The sequence below is a fragment of the Lissotriton vulgaris genome, chromosome 3_1 (assembly GCF_964263255.1).
Source record: "Lissotriton vulgaris chromosome 3_1, aLisVul1.2, whole genome shotgun sequence".
Lineage (NCBI taxonomy): Eukaryota > Metazoa > Chordata > Amphibia > Caudata > Salamandridae > Lissotriton > Lissotriton vulgaris.
This window is the reverse complement of record NC_141689.1, coordinates 259,318,589-259,336,061: the sequence shown is the minus strand read 5'-3', so window position 1 is coordinate 259,336,061 and position 17,473 is coordinate 259,318,589.

Below are 17,473 nucleotides of genomic sequence, written 5' to 3'. Positions count from 1 at the left end.
CGGCCCTATTTGTGTGTTGGGTGTCACAGGCCTATGACCAACAGCAAATAACCGACACTGAGGCTGGAGTATGCTTATGTCGGAGATTGCCCTCAAGTATTCTACTCCCCTTTTGTTAGAACCCCTTTGGCCACGCCTGGCAAGAGGATGACGTGCTTGAACATCTGATGGTCCTACCTAGCAGCACGACTGCTGACCTGCTACAAGTAACACTGCAATGAACTCTGTACATTACCTCCTCGTCTTGTCTCCCTATCCCATTCCTTAACAGTGAGCAGCTAGTCTGCTCCACAGAAACCTATTACCTAGCTGAGCTTTTGCACTTCCCCCAACATGGCGTCACCATCACGTGACAATAAAGGGGGAAGTGCCGGAGAAAAACATCCTGTTCGTTTTTTTCTGCATTTGCAGTTTGCCTTCCTTTGCCTAGCTGTGCTGTGGGCGAGTGTTTGATTTTTTTCTTTCCCTTGTGTTTCGGCGGCCTGCTTTCCCCCCTTTCTGATGTGCCTTTTAGTCGTGGTTCGCTTTAGCGGCCGCTTAGGTTTTCGGCGCTCACCTGGGGGGTGCGGCCTGCTTCAGCGGCCGATTCTCCGTGTTACCGATCCCGGATGCCCTGCTTTAGCGGGCGGAGGGTTGCGGCAGTGTTATGTGGTGCGTCTGATCCGTTGGATCCTGGGGGTGAATTTTGGGCAGTCGGCTGTATTTTGTAGTCCGGACCCCTTTTTTTCCTGGTCCCACGGGAGCTCGAGTCCACGGGACTTCGTTCCTTTAAGTTGGGGCCCTTCTTGCTTGCCCTCGTCCTCTGTGAGTGCCTGTTTTTGGTTCTTGGACGCTGTTTTCGGCTGTCTTGGACGCAGATGCCTCGTCCTCTGCTGCCCCTCTGGCTGCCCTGCGTCTGTTGATTAAGGAGGCTGTGGCTGCTGCTTTCCTGGCTAGGGACACTGCTGGGCCTCCTTCCAAGGTGCCCCATGGTCCTGTGAATCCACAGGCCCTTCCGGATGATGAGGTGTTCCTGATGAGGATGAGGGTGCCTGGGGGCGCTTTTTTCAGGGTGCTGAGCTCTCTGGCCTCTTCGCCCATGTACGGGACAATTTGGGTTTCTCGCCTCCTGCTACGGATGTTCTCTTGGATACCTTCTTTACACAGTATCACCAGCCGGCTCCAGACTCCTTCCCATTGCACAGTGCTGTGCGTAAGGTGCTGGATCACGAGTGGTAGGAGATGGACAAGTCCGCCTTTCCTCGCTTCTTGTCCAGGCGTTACCCTCTGGAGGATTTTGCTGCTGAGTTTCCTCAGGCTGTGAAGGTCAACAATTTGATGGCTGGTCTTTCCTCTCAGGGTTTGGTCCTCTCGGATGACGCCCTCCCTGCAGATGCTGTAGATAAGCATGTTGAGGGGGTGGTGAAGCGTTCTTATGGTGCTTTAAATTTTTCTGTCCGTGCGACTGCATATTCTAACTACATGGTCCAGTCGCTCCTCAAGGATTTTCAAGCTCTGTCCCATCTTTTGCAGGATGGTGAGGATGCCACCCCTCTTTTGTCTATGATGGAATTGCAGGTGCAGTACTTGTCAGATCTTTCCTTTGACAATTTGAGTGCGGCAGTGGCTGCTTCTGGTGCTTCCATCGCTGCACGTCCGCATATCTGGATGCGGTTCCTGGAAGGCTGAGTCTTCCCAGAAGTCGGTCCTCCTTAAGTTGCCCTTTGGGGGTTCCAAGGAGTTCGGTCCTCAGCTTGAGGAGATGGTCAAGCAATCGGCTGAGAACCGCAAGCTTGTGGCTCCTGTCCGCCCTCCTTCTCGGGGACGTGGTTTTGGCTCACGTCGCGCCTTTGGGCCTCCTGCTCACGGTGCCTCACAGCCCGTTCGAGGCAGGGGTCGTGGTGGCGGGCCCCCTGGAGGTGCAAGTCCCGGGCCCCTGCCAGTGTTGCTGCCACAGCTACCTCCTCTTCCCAATCACTATCTGTCATTGCTAGTTGGTCGTCGCCTCCAGTCCTTCCTGTCCCAGTGGTTGTCAGTTCCAGATGCATGGGCAGTTCGGACTGTGTCGGAGGGTTGCCGGCTGGAGTTTTCCTCTCCTCCTCCTCCTCCGGTCTTTGTTCTGGCTCCCCTGCCCTGTCTTTCTCTGCGGAGGGAAGCGTTGTTTGCCGGTGTGTGGCTTCTGTTGGAGAAAAGGCTGTTGTGGAGGTCCCTCCTCTGGAAAGGGGGGAGGGTTGTTACTCGATCCTTTTTCTGGTCTCTAAGAAGGATACTTCGGTTCTACGTCCTGTTTTGGATCTGAAGCGGGTCAATCGCTTCGTTGTCCATCATCCATTCAAGATGGTGACTCTGCAGTCCATCCTGCCTCTGGTTCTTCCGGGGGGCTTCCTGGCATCCCGAGATCTGATGGATGCGTATCTGCACGTTCCTTTCCATCCGGCGGATCAAAGGTTTCCCAGGTTTGCTGTAGGTTCCCGTCACTACCAGTTCCGGGTGCTACCCTTCGGCCTTTCATCGGGGCCCAGGATTTTCATCAAGATCTTGGCCCCTCTGGTGGATATTCTTCATTCCAGGGGCTCCAGGTATTTCCCTATCCGGATGACTGGTTGATTGTTTCTCCTTATTTTTCTCAGGCTCTGTCGGATGTGGACCAGGTGTGTCTTCTCCTGGGTTCTTTTGGGTTCCTCATCAACCACCGGAAGTCCTCCCTGGTGCCCTCCCTGAAGTTCCTGGGGGCTCTCTTCCGCATGGGTGGATCTCCAATGGTGGTTGTCCCCTCACTCTCTTTCCTGGGGGTTTGATATCCTTCCTCCTCGGACTGTGGTTGTGTTGTCCACGGATGCCAGTGCCTTGGGTTGGGGTGCCGTTCTGGGTGCCTCCAAGGCTCAAGGTCTTTGGTCCCATTTCGAGTCCCTCCAGTCCTCGAACTGGAAAGAGTTGAGGGCGGTTTGGTTGGCTCTTCGGTGGTTCGATCCTATCCTTCAGGGTCAGGTGGACTCGGTGCAGACCGACAACCAGGTGGTTCGGGCTTATATCAATTGGCAAGGGGGCATGTGTCGGTCTCTGTTTCTCCTCTCCAGGAAGATCGGACTGTGGGCCGAGATGCGTCTCTTGTCTCTGACGGCGGTCTATCTTATGGGGACGGAGAATGGGCCTGCGGACTCTTTGAGCAGGGTGTTTCCCTCCTCGATGTCTCTTTTCTCTCCCCGGTTCTGTTTGATCAGATTGTCCTCAGGTTCCGCCGTCCTTGGCTAGATCTCTTTGCCTCGGAGGATTCTGCACTTCTTCCTCAGTTTTGCAGCCTTGTCCCCTCTCTGCTGGCATGGGCAACCGATGCTTTCTCAGTTCCGTGGTCGCCGGGGCTGCTGTTTGCATTCCCTCCGTTTGCCTTGATTCCGCAGGTCCTCCAGAAGGTTCAGTTGGACCGGGGTGAGGTTCTGCTGGTGGTGCCAGATTGGTCTCGTCAGTCTTAGTTTGCCCTGCTGATGACCTTGTCTGTTTGCCCCCATTGGAGGTTTCCCCTGTGTCCCTCCCCTCTGCAGGCTCCTCTTCTCGGGATTACCTCCCTGCCCCACCTCTGGCTTGGGGTTTGGAACTTGAGAGGTTGAGTTTTTCTGGGTCAGGGTTGCTCTGTGGAAGTTGCCCGGTGTCTACAGCTGTCTCGGCGCCCTTCCACCTTGAAGTCCTCTGCCCGTCATTGTAAGAATTTCTCCTCCTGGTGTCTTGGGAAAGTGTCTCTCTTCTGCCTCCTGTGAGGCTGTGAGGGTGTTGGACTTCTTGAGGGATGGTTTCATCTTGGGGCTTGCGGTTTCTTCCCTGCGTGCGCAGTGGGCTGCCATTCTTGCCTTTCGGGGTTCTTCTATGTCCACTGTCTCCCCGTTAGTGGCTCGCCTTCTGCTTCAGAATCCTGTTTCTCGCTCTCCTGTTCCCGCTTGGGATCTTCCCTTGGTTCTCCAGGCCTTGACAGGTCCTCCTTTCGAGCCCTTGGACTCCACGGCCTTGAAGTTCCTCTCGGCTAAAGTTCTTTTCCTGGTGGCCGTTACTTCTGGGCAGAGGGTTGGTGAGATTGGGGCGGGCTTTGATGGCTTCTCCCCCCTTATTGCGCTTTTGCGCTGACAAGGTCATTCTCCGCCCAAGTCAGTTTTTCTGCCTAAGGTTTTGTCTTCTTTTCACTGTCAGGAGGATATTGTTCTCCCGGTTTTTTTTCTGGATCCTGCCTCTCCTGGGGAGGTGGCCCTCCATTTGTTGGATGTGCTGAGGGCTCTCCGCATCTACTTGGAACAAACCTCTGGTTTCCGTAAGGTTGATTCCTTGTTTGTCACCTATGGCCTCTCTGGGCTGGGTCTTCGTCCTTCTCTGTCCACCTTGACTCGTTGGCTCAAGGGTGCTGTGGTTTCTACTTACGATTCTGCCCACTGTCCTCTCCCTTCTTCTGTTCAGGGTAGGTCAACCAGGGGTGTTTCCTCCTCCTGGGCCATGTTCAAGGGGGCCTCCTTGAGGGACATTTGTAATGCTGCCACGTGGGCTGCTCCCCCCACGTTTGTTTCGCATTATCGCACTTTTTGGTCTGTTTTTTCTTGCAATCATCGTGTGCTTGGGTATGGGCTCACTGTTTAGGAATGGGACGGGGAGACAGGACGAGGAGGTAATGCTCGGTTACTCACCGGTAATATTCATTACTCCGAGTCCTGGTCTCCCCGTCCCATACCTGAGCCCTTCCCTCCCTCCCTGGGTTGCATTGTTTCTTTGGGGTGATTGTTTCGCTTTCTGAAATTGTTTTCTTTAGTATTCTCAGGATGTTTCGCTCCGGCACTTCCCACTTTATTGTTACGTGATGGTGACGCCATGTTGAGGGAAGTGCAAAAGCTCAGCTAGGTAATAGGTTTCTGTGGAGCAGACTAGCTGCTTACCGCTAAGGAATGGGACGGGGAGACCAGGACTCGGAGTAATGAATATTACCGGTGAGTAACCGGGTATTACTAGATACATCACACCAAGGTATGTTGATACCACTGATACATTTGCAAGTTAAACTGCAGTGAATAGTTACTCATGGTGGAATGGTTTACACCTTGGTATACCCAAACATGTCCTCTTTTCCATGTCACAAATTCTGGTACTGTATTTCCGTTTCCCCATTGTCAATTCAGACTTGGAAATAACAAAAAAGCAAATAAAAAGCACGAATAACAGAGATACTCGCACCAAACAAGAGACAAATGTCACTTCCTGTAAAATTTTATTTCACCTGTTGTTAAGATTTGAAACCCTCACCAACGGAGCATAAAATCATTTTATTGTCATTACTAGGTGCAAACATGCATATTGTTACAAGAATTACAGCTGTGCAGTCCGAGATGGATAGTCAGAAATCATGTTGGAAATTCAGTTAGCAGCTTTGTAAAGTAAATTTTTTTTCTCGCTATGATTGTTCAGTTTTATTTTCCCTGGTACAGTTGTACATTGGACTACTTACGTGAATGAAATGATTCTGAGGAAAACAACAAATACTTCATTCACAATAATAAAACCAAAGTGGCTTACAGAAGGGGGAACAGAGGTTTTTGCTCACTTCTTAATCTTCAGGAAGGAAACATAAACACAATATATTGAGACTTCCTAGCAAATCCTCCATTCCTACTCACTGCTGAGAGAACTTGTAGTTTTCATCTAGTAAATTAGTACTAATTGCAACTAATCACGTTCACACAGTGCACTCGGCCATTGGGGTCTTAAGGTACCAGATGTTTATGGTCACTCCTTTTATTTTGCAGATATTTTCCTGTAATTTCAAGTTGGCTTTTAAATTGGGGTAAGACCCCCATTCGTCCCCCAGGGGGCAGAAATACGTTTGCGCGCATTCTGAGGATTTTTCTCAGTTTAGGAGTAGTAAAGTTAGGACTCCTAACTTTAGGACTCCTAAACTGAGAATAATTCGAACTTTAAGACTTTCGGTATTCACAGAAGGCATTTAGGAGTCCTAAAGTCAGGACTCCTAACTTCTGTGAATACTGAAATGAGTAAATGCCTTCTGTGAATACCGAAATGAGTAAGTGCCTTCTGTGAATACCAAAATGGTAGTAAGTTTAGGATTTTGTCTGGAGTTATTTCTGTGAATCGGGCACTCAGCTTTTTGCTCCCTGAGGATGACACTTTGGGGTTAAGAACTCCCTGTTTGAACCCCCAATATGCATGAAGTCTGTTGTGTCTGGGCAGGGGAGACTGCTCGCCTCCAAACAGTAATCCTTGGTGCCTAGTGTAGGGGATTCCAAGCACAAATCTACGAGAGGGAAAGAGAGCAGAAAAGGGGAATATTGTCCTTTTTCGAGTGCTGCCTCTCCATTGTTGATCAGTAGGGGGGGGGGTGTAGGGGAGGGAATGCCTTCAGCACCCATCGATAATGAAAGCAGGCTGCAACATTAACGTGTTCTGTGATGCAGTCAGGATGCACAGGGCATCACTGCAAAATGTAAAAATCTAACTCTGGTTGCAAGGTAAACTTTTCTCTTTTGTTCTGATATTGACCTTTGAAATAGAAAATGATTTTGCTGTTTAAAACAGAAGCATTTTACGTTTCAGTGCTGAGAGCTGAGAATCATCCATTGACCTCCTCTGAGCTAAGGAGGTAGTGGTAAGTATGTCAACAGTTTATCCTCAACACTAAAGAGCTATATTTTCATTTGAGTGGAGACAGAGCAGAGCTGTTCTGGATGACCAGGGAAAGAAGGTTTCAAGACAAGAGGCATAATTTAAGGTGTTCATTCACCCATGGTTTGGAAGAATACAAAGATGAGCATGTTTGTTTGTTTGTTTTTTCCCAACTCAGTAGTACTCATTTTATCTGTTCCAGAGAGGGCACAGAGTCAGGATTCAAAACCAGGACTAAGGAGTCAAAAGTAGATTTCTGCTGTTTGTTTCATTACTCCACTAATCCACTAGACACTGGTATTTGGACAGACAGTGGCACTATAAAAAGTATCTGAGTAGTGTTCCTAAGGGTGTGAGTAGATAATTACCTGTTCCTTGTTAGATAAGTATCAGGGACCTTATTGACGGCAGCATTTAAAAGCTGTGAAAGGAAATATTAAACTTAAGCTGTTCTTTCATGTGCAACTATTGCAATCTAGTAAACTATACTTTTTTTTGAAGATCAAGATATAACAGCATTTTTGTATATTGGAGTTTGTGCGCAATCATTTTAGGTAGTGTCAGGAATGGGGCTAACAAATGTGGGAGGATGGTACCCGTACCAACTAAGCAAGCCCACGATGATTAGGTCAAAACATAGTTCTTGACAGAATCTTTGCTCAAAACCTGGTAGCTTTAGCACAAGCAGCAGGAAATCCCAAAAAAGCGAAAAGCAAAAAGGCACCAAAATCACTCAAATAGGTTAAGGAGAACAGGAAATCTTAATTTTTAAAGTCGGTTTTTTTGAGAGTAGTTATTGCAGAATATGCATGTTGATGTGAACTGAGCATATTTCCGGCACTATTGAGCTAACAACTGCCTTTATTTCTTATTTCTTAACTCAGGTGATTTATACGCTATTGTGGAGTCTCTTTGTAAGTACCAGTTTGAGACTTTTTCAGCACTTTATGGGTGTTTTTGGTTTGGTAGAATGGGGACAGCGCGAGAATGGAACTTAATTATGCATATGTTGGTTTTTTCAGATTAAATTCAAGAAATTGGTGATTTTTTGTAAGTACTTAGAGGTATCCTCTTTCTCCTATGGGTGTTATAATATCATATAACTGTTGGTGATACTGACATTAGCTTTGTGCTATATTGTATTCCCTATGTTTGTTAGATGATAGGATCTCGAGTCGCGTGGAGAATTTCAACTTCCGGCTGGAAGTGAATGGTAAAAATATATTTTTGCCTTACTTTGAATAACTTAAGATGTGGTTGTTTGTGGTAAATAAACACTGATGCCGTTTTTCTGAGGGTTCTGGCACACTACTTATTTATTGTGTGGGAATTTTCTGGTAACACTTTGGGTGTTGGTCACTTGGTTTGTTTTTAGGTGAATAGACCATACCTCATATGCAGGGAATTTAAGGATTTTTCCTTCTTGTGATTGTATCCATTTTTAGATATTGATGTGCAACTTTTCCGTCCTGATGATGGTCCCAGGGATTGTATAGACCAACGGGGGACCGAAACGTCGACAGCCAAACACTGTTTTGCAAATATAAGAATCATGGTTATGAGCTTAAATGGGTTTATCGGTATTCTAAGGAGAATGTGATGTATGGTCTTTTTTCACTAGTTCATATAGAGGAGCGAAAAGTGTTTTATACTACTGACAATTAGGTGTTAATATCTGAGTAGTATGTATGTTGCCATGTTTCATTTTTTAAATTGTGAATAAATATTACGACAAATTGTACTTCCTTGCATTTGTTAACTGAAGATCACTGTTTTGTGACTAAATAGAATTCATTGAAATATTGTGAAACAATTCCTGGGAGGTCAAGATCGCATCCAGGTCAGACAGGTTTGCTCCCTTGTCACAGTGCAAGTTGAAGTTGAATTCCTCCAGGGGGTTGACAGAATTGAAATGAAATTCTGCTATTTTATTTGCGTTTCGCCCAATGTTATGTTAGCATTAATATAGCTAATACATTGTATTTGCATATTGTGTGTAAAATGCGATCAGTAGATGCAGATGTCATGTTAGTTAGGTTGACATTTGTGCCACCATATTAGTTCTTGAAGACACCATGTTATGCTATACTTGAAACTGCTATATACACATTCGAAAATGTTCCTTGATCATTTATGAGAAATGGTCCCTGGTAAGTTTTGTTTCTCCAAAGCTGAAACCTGCTCATTAGTGCATACCTTTCCCTTAGCTAGAGGATTGCTCCTACTACTCCAGCTGCAAGTACAGGCTGAATGACCTTGCCAGAGAGATAGTGTGTGCCCGGTCTCAGACTTTTAGCTCCTTTTGTGTGCCCCTTTGTTTAAGCGGCCTCCCTGTGGAAAGTTACAGAGTGGGCGTGTCACTGCTCAGTTGTAGAAATGTATAACTGTTACATTTATGCTGGGGAAAGGCAGTACCTCATCAGAAATCATGTGTGGCTGGTCAGATTGGACTCCACTGCAGTGTAAATTGTGAATAAACTAGTTTGCTTGTATTCTGTACTGCGTCATCGACTCTTCATTCTTGGAAGGCAAGAGGAGGTAGAGAGTGACCCGGGTGGCCCTAAGTGGGTCACTCCCTTCAGGGTGGAAGGGCAAGGCCAGAAACTGTAGCTTGCCAAATAATTCACCGAAAGGTCCAGCTGAACCAGTTTTAGTGTGGCAAAGAGCATTGAGCCATATGAACGATGTTTTATTACTTCTGCTTGTCATCCTTGCATCTCCAACTCAAACGTAGTAGTGCTGAAGCTGCTGTTTCAACTTTCAACTGATACTATGCATTTCCAGAAGGCCAAGCACTGTTATGTGGTCAACAGTTAACAGCCATTTGGTTTTCTTTGGCTCAGAGGGAGGCTCCTCTCAGCCAAAGTCATTAACTCTTCCAGCCAAGGATGGGTATTACAGCTCTGGAGGTATGATGGGTACCAGCTCTAATTGTAAGCAACTTAATTTTCAATTTAAGTTATCAAAAATCTGATTTCACCAGTAAATCAAATTTAAAAAATGAAGTTGAAAATAAATTTAAAGCATTTTCCTGGCATTTCATCAAGCAGGGATCAGAAATAAAGATTTTAATTCCATCAATGCCTGAGCAGGAAAAAGTTTAGTTTGCGGAACCAACAGATCAAAAGATAAGATCTGATTGGCAGCCACCACATCAATAAAGATGTGAGAGCAGCCACTTTGAAACTTTTGGTCTCAGTTCCATGTCCTGTAAAAGATTAAAAAAATATGGGGGCAGGGTAGGGGATTCCCTGGCCTTACGCCTGGTGGGTGACGTCCCAGAAGCAAAAGGCATAATCTGCAATCCTGTTTAAAAACAAAAAAAAGTATAGGCTCCTGATCTTTGAATATATTAGCCATCTGGGATAGGCAAGGGCTCAGGGGTTGGTGTAATCTTTTGTTTGAGGGAAGGGGCATGTGGTCCCTTCCAGAGCCTTCTGGAGCCCCCAAGAACTCTATCTCGGGGCTGATAAGTTCATTCATGGGGTGGCAGGCTCCCCCCCTCCAAGAGCCTTTCGAAGGCCCCGGTAAATCCATAACATGGATTTATTTAATTGGCAGAGGGTTGTGTGGGCCTCCTCTACAAGCCTTAAGAAGGTCCCAGGCAAAGATCCCTTGGACTGATAGGCTTATTTAAGGGCAGGGGGCACTTTAACATAATGGCTGGCTCTAGCTGGCATCCAGGATATGTACTGGCTGGTGCAGTAGGGGCCACGAGGGCCTTAGGACTTCTCCCACTGTCCTAGAGTTAATATAAAGTGTGGCTGTGCCAGATGGGACCGGGACACCCATAAAAAAGTTCTAAAAAGAAAACGATAATGAACATCTTTCTTTACATTTAAAATATTCAAATTCACAGCAAAACCAGAAGTTAAAGTGATGTTATAGTTTAGAATGGTAATAATAGCTTACTTTATGTTTAAAAAACATAGAAATTAGCTGAAAAAACAAAGATGAAAGGGACGCTATAGATAGGTGAAAATGTCAGCTAAAAGTAACCATTTTAATCTAACGAAACCACTGAAATTCACCAGGTATAGTTGGCTCATGTAACTATAACTTGTGCCCTAAGATAACCATAAATTGTGCCCTCGCAAAGCACCTCTAATTGCCTCACATTTCACAGCACTCATGACATTCTTTGACATCATTGATAAGATCACTGCAAAATCTGAAATTATATTATTCAAAACAATACTGTGAATGGCAGGGGTGCATGTTATAGTTACTTTAGGGCATGAGTTACAGCAACTTGAGATAATTATGGACCAGATTTAAAGTTCAATGGACGGTTTACTCTGTCATAAACGTGCAGGATACCCCGTCCGTCATAGTATAAACAAATTATACCAACCAATCAGCTTTATTTCAACAATACATGTCATAAATGCATTGTTACATAAGATTTAGATATATAAGAATTAAAAAAGAGATACAATATTGTTCATATATGTGCAAATAAGATGTAGACATTGACTCGTCATATTACAATGAGAGAAAAATATAAGTCATAAAAACAGCAAAGTGTATAAATAAGCATACAAAACTTTAAGATAACAGACCAGGACCTATGCACAGAGATAATATCCTGGTTCTACATAGTGGCGCGGGACGAATTCCACAGTGTGGTTTAACCACATGCGTGCGGGGGTTATTTTCGCGCTGTGCGGCTTTTTTCCAAAAACCACGTTTCATTGCGAGCTCAGCTCGTCATCCGCACACTACCACCGTGGCTGATGACGAGCTGAGCTCGTCATCAGCAGCGAAGGGGTTAAACAAGCTCTCTGTTTTCAGTTAGGTTCCAGTATTGTATCTTGCTGGTTTGCTAAAGAAGACATCAATTTCGATCTTCTGGTCCACATCCATCTCAAAAACGTAGCACCAGGCATTGCATAGTGAGGAGAGGGATCCGTACACAAAATTCTCAGGGCAACGTTGCTATGTCTGGTACCTAGGTTCTTGCATATCTGTGAAAGCCATATCTTGCAAGCGCTTACATAGGCGGGACAGACAAACAGCATGCTGGGGTAGGTTTCAACATGCTCTATACAATAGGGGCATTTATTGTCGATAGGTAAGGAGTAGTTAGAAGGAAAAGATTTTAATGGAAGGGATCCCGCTCTGGATTGAAAATAAAGTTTCCGATCAAGGGGCTTTGAAATAGTTTCCCAGTAGATCTCAAAGCTTGGGCCGGGTTTGAATGTTAAGAATCTCCCTATCAGTAGTGAGTAGTTCTGTCATTTGTTTTGAAAATATTTTGCCCGAACATTTCCCAATAGCTTTCCTTAGTTTCTGCTTTAGAGGGAAACCGAGTGGTAGATGTGTTTTCCCATAGGTTCCACATTCTGATAAAAACAACTTTGATGTCATATAGCCAGCTGATAGCGGTCAGCCTCAATGACATCCCTAGGAGCACTGATATAGCTGGCCAACTATGGGGTAGAACAGATTCTATGCCAATATAATATGGGGAGTAATCTAACAATCTCTACCAGCAATTTCCTTCCTAGGTAATTAAGCATAGGTGTTGCGGTAAGCTAGTGATCATTCGGAGAAACTCGTGTTTCAGTGACATAATTTCAATATGAGGCCTCCAGCTCAATTTCTTCTCCAGTAAGATTCCTAGATATGCAAATGCATCTACCTTCTCTAGGGGATCTCCATCCAAATGTATCCTACATCTAAGTGCTCTGTGCTGATTAAAAGCCATGAATTTCGTTTTGGTTGAATTGATTTCTAACCCTCATGTGTTGTATAAATCTACAAACCATGTTGACGTACGCTGTAGCCCAGTAGTAGGTTTTGAGATCATAAGCGCGGTGTCTGCAAACATTAGGATCGGAATCTTTATGCCTGCTAAAACTAGGACATCTGTGGGAAAAGTAGCTAAAAATTGGGAGACTCCATTTATAAAAAGGGAAGATTCTGTGGGGGCCATTACACACCCTTGGCAAACTACCTTTTCAACTGGGAAGGGATCGGTTACATTACCCTGTGAGCCCCAACGAATGTGGGCAAAATTGATCTCATGTAATCGAACAATGAGAGATAGCAGGTCCGTGGGCATTCCCAGTTTCTGGAGTACCAACTATAGCTTGTTACGTGAAACTAAATCAAAAGCTGACTTTAGATCTACAAAAGCAACATGCATGCTGCCCTTGCCTAACACAACAGTCCGCCAGTATATTAACAGAAAATGAAAGACTTGGTCTATTGTGCTAATATGTGCACAAAAACACTTGGAAGGAAGTGAATATCATTAATATCAATCCATTCCTGAGCATTGGCCAGGACGAGGCAGGTTACCACCTTTTAAACTATGTCGATTAGGCTTATTGAACTATGGATGAGTTCTTCATATTTGTGATGGAGTAACTCATAGAATTCAAAATCAGGCCCTGTGGTGATTTTCAGTGGTTTTGTTTGTTTAAAATGGTATGTCTTTACTGACATTTTCACCAGACTATAACTACAGGAGAGTAAAGATGTGTACATTCGTGGGTGGAGCTTGCCCGGCTGGAAGATGGCCGCGATTCCCTAGAGCTCCACTCATCACTGCCACTCTCCGTTAAAAGATCCTACCATTAGTCCACCGTGACCTAAGCACCAATACCGGCATAAGCTGCTCGAGTGCCCGCGATCCCCGAGGGTGTAGCCAGTTTGCTGTCAGCCCTGTTATTATAGCGCACTGTGGAGGCTCGGTGGCCCTGCGCAGTGCGGCCTTTAATCCCTGGCCTGGAGTTTGGCGCCTCCTGACATCCAGGCCGGCCCTGCTGGTGCGGCGCCTGGCGCCTGCCCTGCACCTGCCACTCCGGCTTTTTCCACGAGAACTGGGAGACACAACCCTCTATGTGGCTGTGTCGGGCCTGCTTTAGGCTGCCTGCTGTGGTCCTGCACAGACTTGAGCCCCGCCCACTGATCGCCACCTCATCGGACTCCTCTGCCTGGCTGGCTCAATGGCTTGGGTTGCACAACAACGCTCCTAAAGGTGGGCACCTACACGTTTTGTGCTTGCTGTTTTCTTGGACTACGCTTTCCTGCATTTGGAGGTCCACTGACTTAGCTGACCCTGGAATCTGCTTTGGTGTCATTCCCTTCTGCTGGGACGAGACCCATGGGCGAGCACGGGTGATATTGGCCACCTAGTCTGGAGAGCCTGCGTCCCCCTCCTCTGCTTTGCACCTATCTGCTCTACCTGTCGCCAGCATGGGGAAAGTTGATCGCACCCAACCCAAACTACAGTTCAAACAGCGTGAATCCCGTCGTAACGAGGAGGGGCAGAAGGGGCTCCACCTGAGACTGAGGCCCCAACTGACGATCCTGTGGGGGATATAAAACAGATTATTGCATCCATGCAGCGGGGCCTCACTGCCATGTACTCAAGGATCGTCACCCTGGCCTACAGAATGGATCGGATCTCTGAGCAGGTTGACACACATACTGAGGGCCTGGATATGGCAGAGCGCCGCATCACTGAGGTAGAAGAGACCCAGACTGATGCGGGAGATGTACAGAAGCGGATGGAGCGTGCTCTTGCGGCCCTACACAACAAGACTGAGGACTTGGAGTCCCGGTCGCGTCACTGCAATCTGCGCATTACTAGGCTGGTGGAGACCACATCAACAGGGAACATGGAGCAGTTTATAGAGCACCTGCTGACCTCTCATCTAGGCACGGCCACTTTTTCTTCTCCCCTATTCGTTGTGGAAAGGGTGCACCACTCCCTTGGTCCCCGGCCCCAACCAGGCGCCCCTCCATGGCCCATCATTGCTAAACTATTACATTATCGGGACAGAGACGCTGCATTGCGCAAAGCACATGAACTGGGTTCCTTGAGGTACGAGAGATCGGACATTTCCCTAGCCTTAACCCTGAAAGTGCAGGAGGCACGGCGGCAGTTTGTTACACTGAAATGCAAACTGCGGGACAACCACATTGAATATGCCATGTTATACCCAGCACATCTAAAGGTCCTCTTTGATGGAAAGCCCAGGATTTACTTTGACGCACAATCCCTGCAAAAGGCCTTCTGCGGTTGAGAAAAAACCAACAAACATTCTAACAGTCAACAAGCATCTTCCTCACAGAATGCCGCTACTGGGTCCTTGGATGATAATGACTGAGTGAACCATGATATCTTATTTGTGTGCTATATATGTCTCCCTTTATTACTGTTAATCGTGTGGCCATATGTTAATCTGTTTCCTGCTGGGCCGCTATTGGCCCTGATATGCGAGCTGTGCTCCTAGTATTATTCTGCAGATGCGCAGAATTCTTTCCCCCTTGAGGGGTTCTGTCTTTTTTTACTTCATGGCTTCCCGGTGTGTGTGGCCGGGTTGCCACACCTCTCCTCAATGACTTGTCCTCTTATTGTTGGTCTGAGCCCACCTGGGCAGAGTTGCTCTGGCCATTCGCTATTTCTTAATGATTGCCAATTGAGGATACCGTGGGTTTGTTACTTGCAAGCGGTGTTTGAGTGGTGGGTTGGCTCAGTTTGTTTTGCTGGGCAACATCCGCCCCACTGCGTTAACCGCTGATCTGCTTCTAATGATTTGGGGATCTCCAGGGGTGGTGGGTGGGTTTGCCTCTCATTTGGGTTTTCTTATTGTGTTGTTCGGGTGGGTTAAAACTTGCCTTTGCAGAGTTGTTTATTTTTTTGGGGGGATGGTATTGCAGCCAAGTTGGGGCTGGGCAGGCGTGGTAGGGGGCTGGGTGGGGTTTGCAACGTGAATTGACGCCATGAATAAATGTACAGTTTGCCTTTATGCGCTGCACTATTTGTGGTTGGGAGTTTAAGGGACAGGCCTCTTTGAATTAGGCCTGATGTGGGTGCATGCTGAACCTGATTTTAGATGTATTTCCGGGCCTGACAATCCATGTCATGCTGCAATATCGCCACGTAGCCCTGACGAGTTCGACATTGCGACCTCTAAGCTGCATACCCCCTTACAGATACATCCACGACTAACCATGACAACTATTTTGACTCGATAGTCCTTCTTACTTGGAATGTACGCTGCCTTAATGACTATTGGAAGGTACGTAAAATTCTGAACTATCTCTACAGGCATAAGATTGACGTGGCACTCCTTCCTAAAGGAGACACACCTTCACCGGATAGTCCCATATTGCATACTAAGGGGCTGCCGGGCAATGTGCATGCCGCCGGCTTCACTACTCATGCTAGGGGGGTCCTGACGTCGGTTAACCTAAAGACATCTTTCATAATGATGCCTCTGGAAACATGTAGGGAGGGTCGATTTGTTCTCTCTAAATGTTGTAGGAAGGGGCTGGAACTGTTTCTCTTAAATGTCTATGGCCCTAATTATGACCATCCAGATTTCTATACTAACTTGACAACCCTGACTCAACCTTACGACCCGAGCGGCTCTTGTGGGGAGGGTATTTTACTTTGTCAGGAACCCGGCTTTAGACAGGTCGGACGGCCCATATAGATGCCCCTCAGCCTCAGCTAGAGTGGTGGGGATGTCCTTGGTAGAGTTAGACATGTGTGATGTTTGGCGGTACAGACATGCGAGCCAGGGTGGGTACACACATTATTTTGCGTATCATAATGTCCACACCAGAATTAACTACTGGTTTGCTTCAAGACACTTATTGCAGCACATTCGTACATGCACAATCCTGCCACGCACCTACTCTGACCACTCACCACTACTATTGACACTCGCTTCCCCCAAGAAGCGAGTTCCTCCCTACCTATGGTGCTTCCCGCCTGTAATGGCTGGATTTTCTGAGTAGGTGGGATCAGCCCCCAGGGGCCCCTGTGACCCAGCCAAAACGTACTCACCTTCCGTCCTCAGGACTCCTCTATATCCAGGCACCTGGTACCTACCTGAGGATAGGGAACTCGCAATATACAAGCTCATATTATTAAGAACACCACTAAATCTATAGGGATACTAAGAATACTCACTGATTACTAGGGATATCCATACCCTACACCACACTTATTCACATCAGTTGGTCTCGCGGCCACCCTGACCCAGACCGTTCAGCCCTAGGGCAGATCTGACACACAATCCGGTGTGTCTACACACGGGCCTGCAGAACCCAATGCTCCCTTTTCCAAACCGTTCGCGATCCTGCGAAACTTACACACTAGTTCCACTACCTAGTGCTCTCATTTACTCAAGCCACAATCTTGTGGGTATCCACACTGGTTCGACCCCCCAGTGCTCTCATTAACGCCGCATATCAACGACGACCACATTCCTATGAACACCTATACATATATATATATATATTGGGATATTATCTCAGCTGTCTACTCGGGATGAAACTACAATAATAACTTTGAATATGGGTCCAGATTATTGTGTATTACCTGCTCTTGGCATCAAAGGTCCACTCACTCCCTATTTATGTGATCACCACTTACCTGATTGGGATTAATCATCCATTCACGTGCCTAGTGCTCACCTAGGAGCTTCATTTACCTTCAGTGAACAAGAATAGGGGCTACACACCAGTTTGTTATAAACTGGGGGTCATTTATTACAGTAATATAAACATTAATACATATCTGACAAAGGCTATAGGTAGAACACACTACTTAAAAGAGAAGGATTACACATAACAGGAACACTCCGCTGAAAGGGAAAAGATTAAGTGTAGCTAATGTGATGAAAACAATATCACCTGATTAGTGTGAAGTCTTGTTCTAGCTGTCATCTGGGTTCCTCTCTCGTCTGTGCCTTGGCTCATCTCATGCTCTCTCTCTCTCCTGCACTCTTGGGTACACCTCTGCGCTGATCGCTCTGTCTCTGGACTCCTCTCCCCCACACGAACTGTCTCTCCACCTTGCGTCTTCACTCTTAATGGTTCC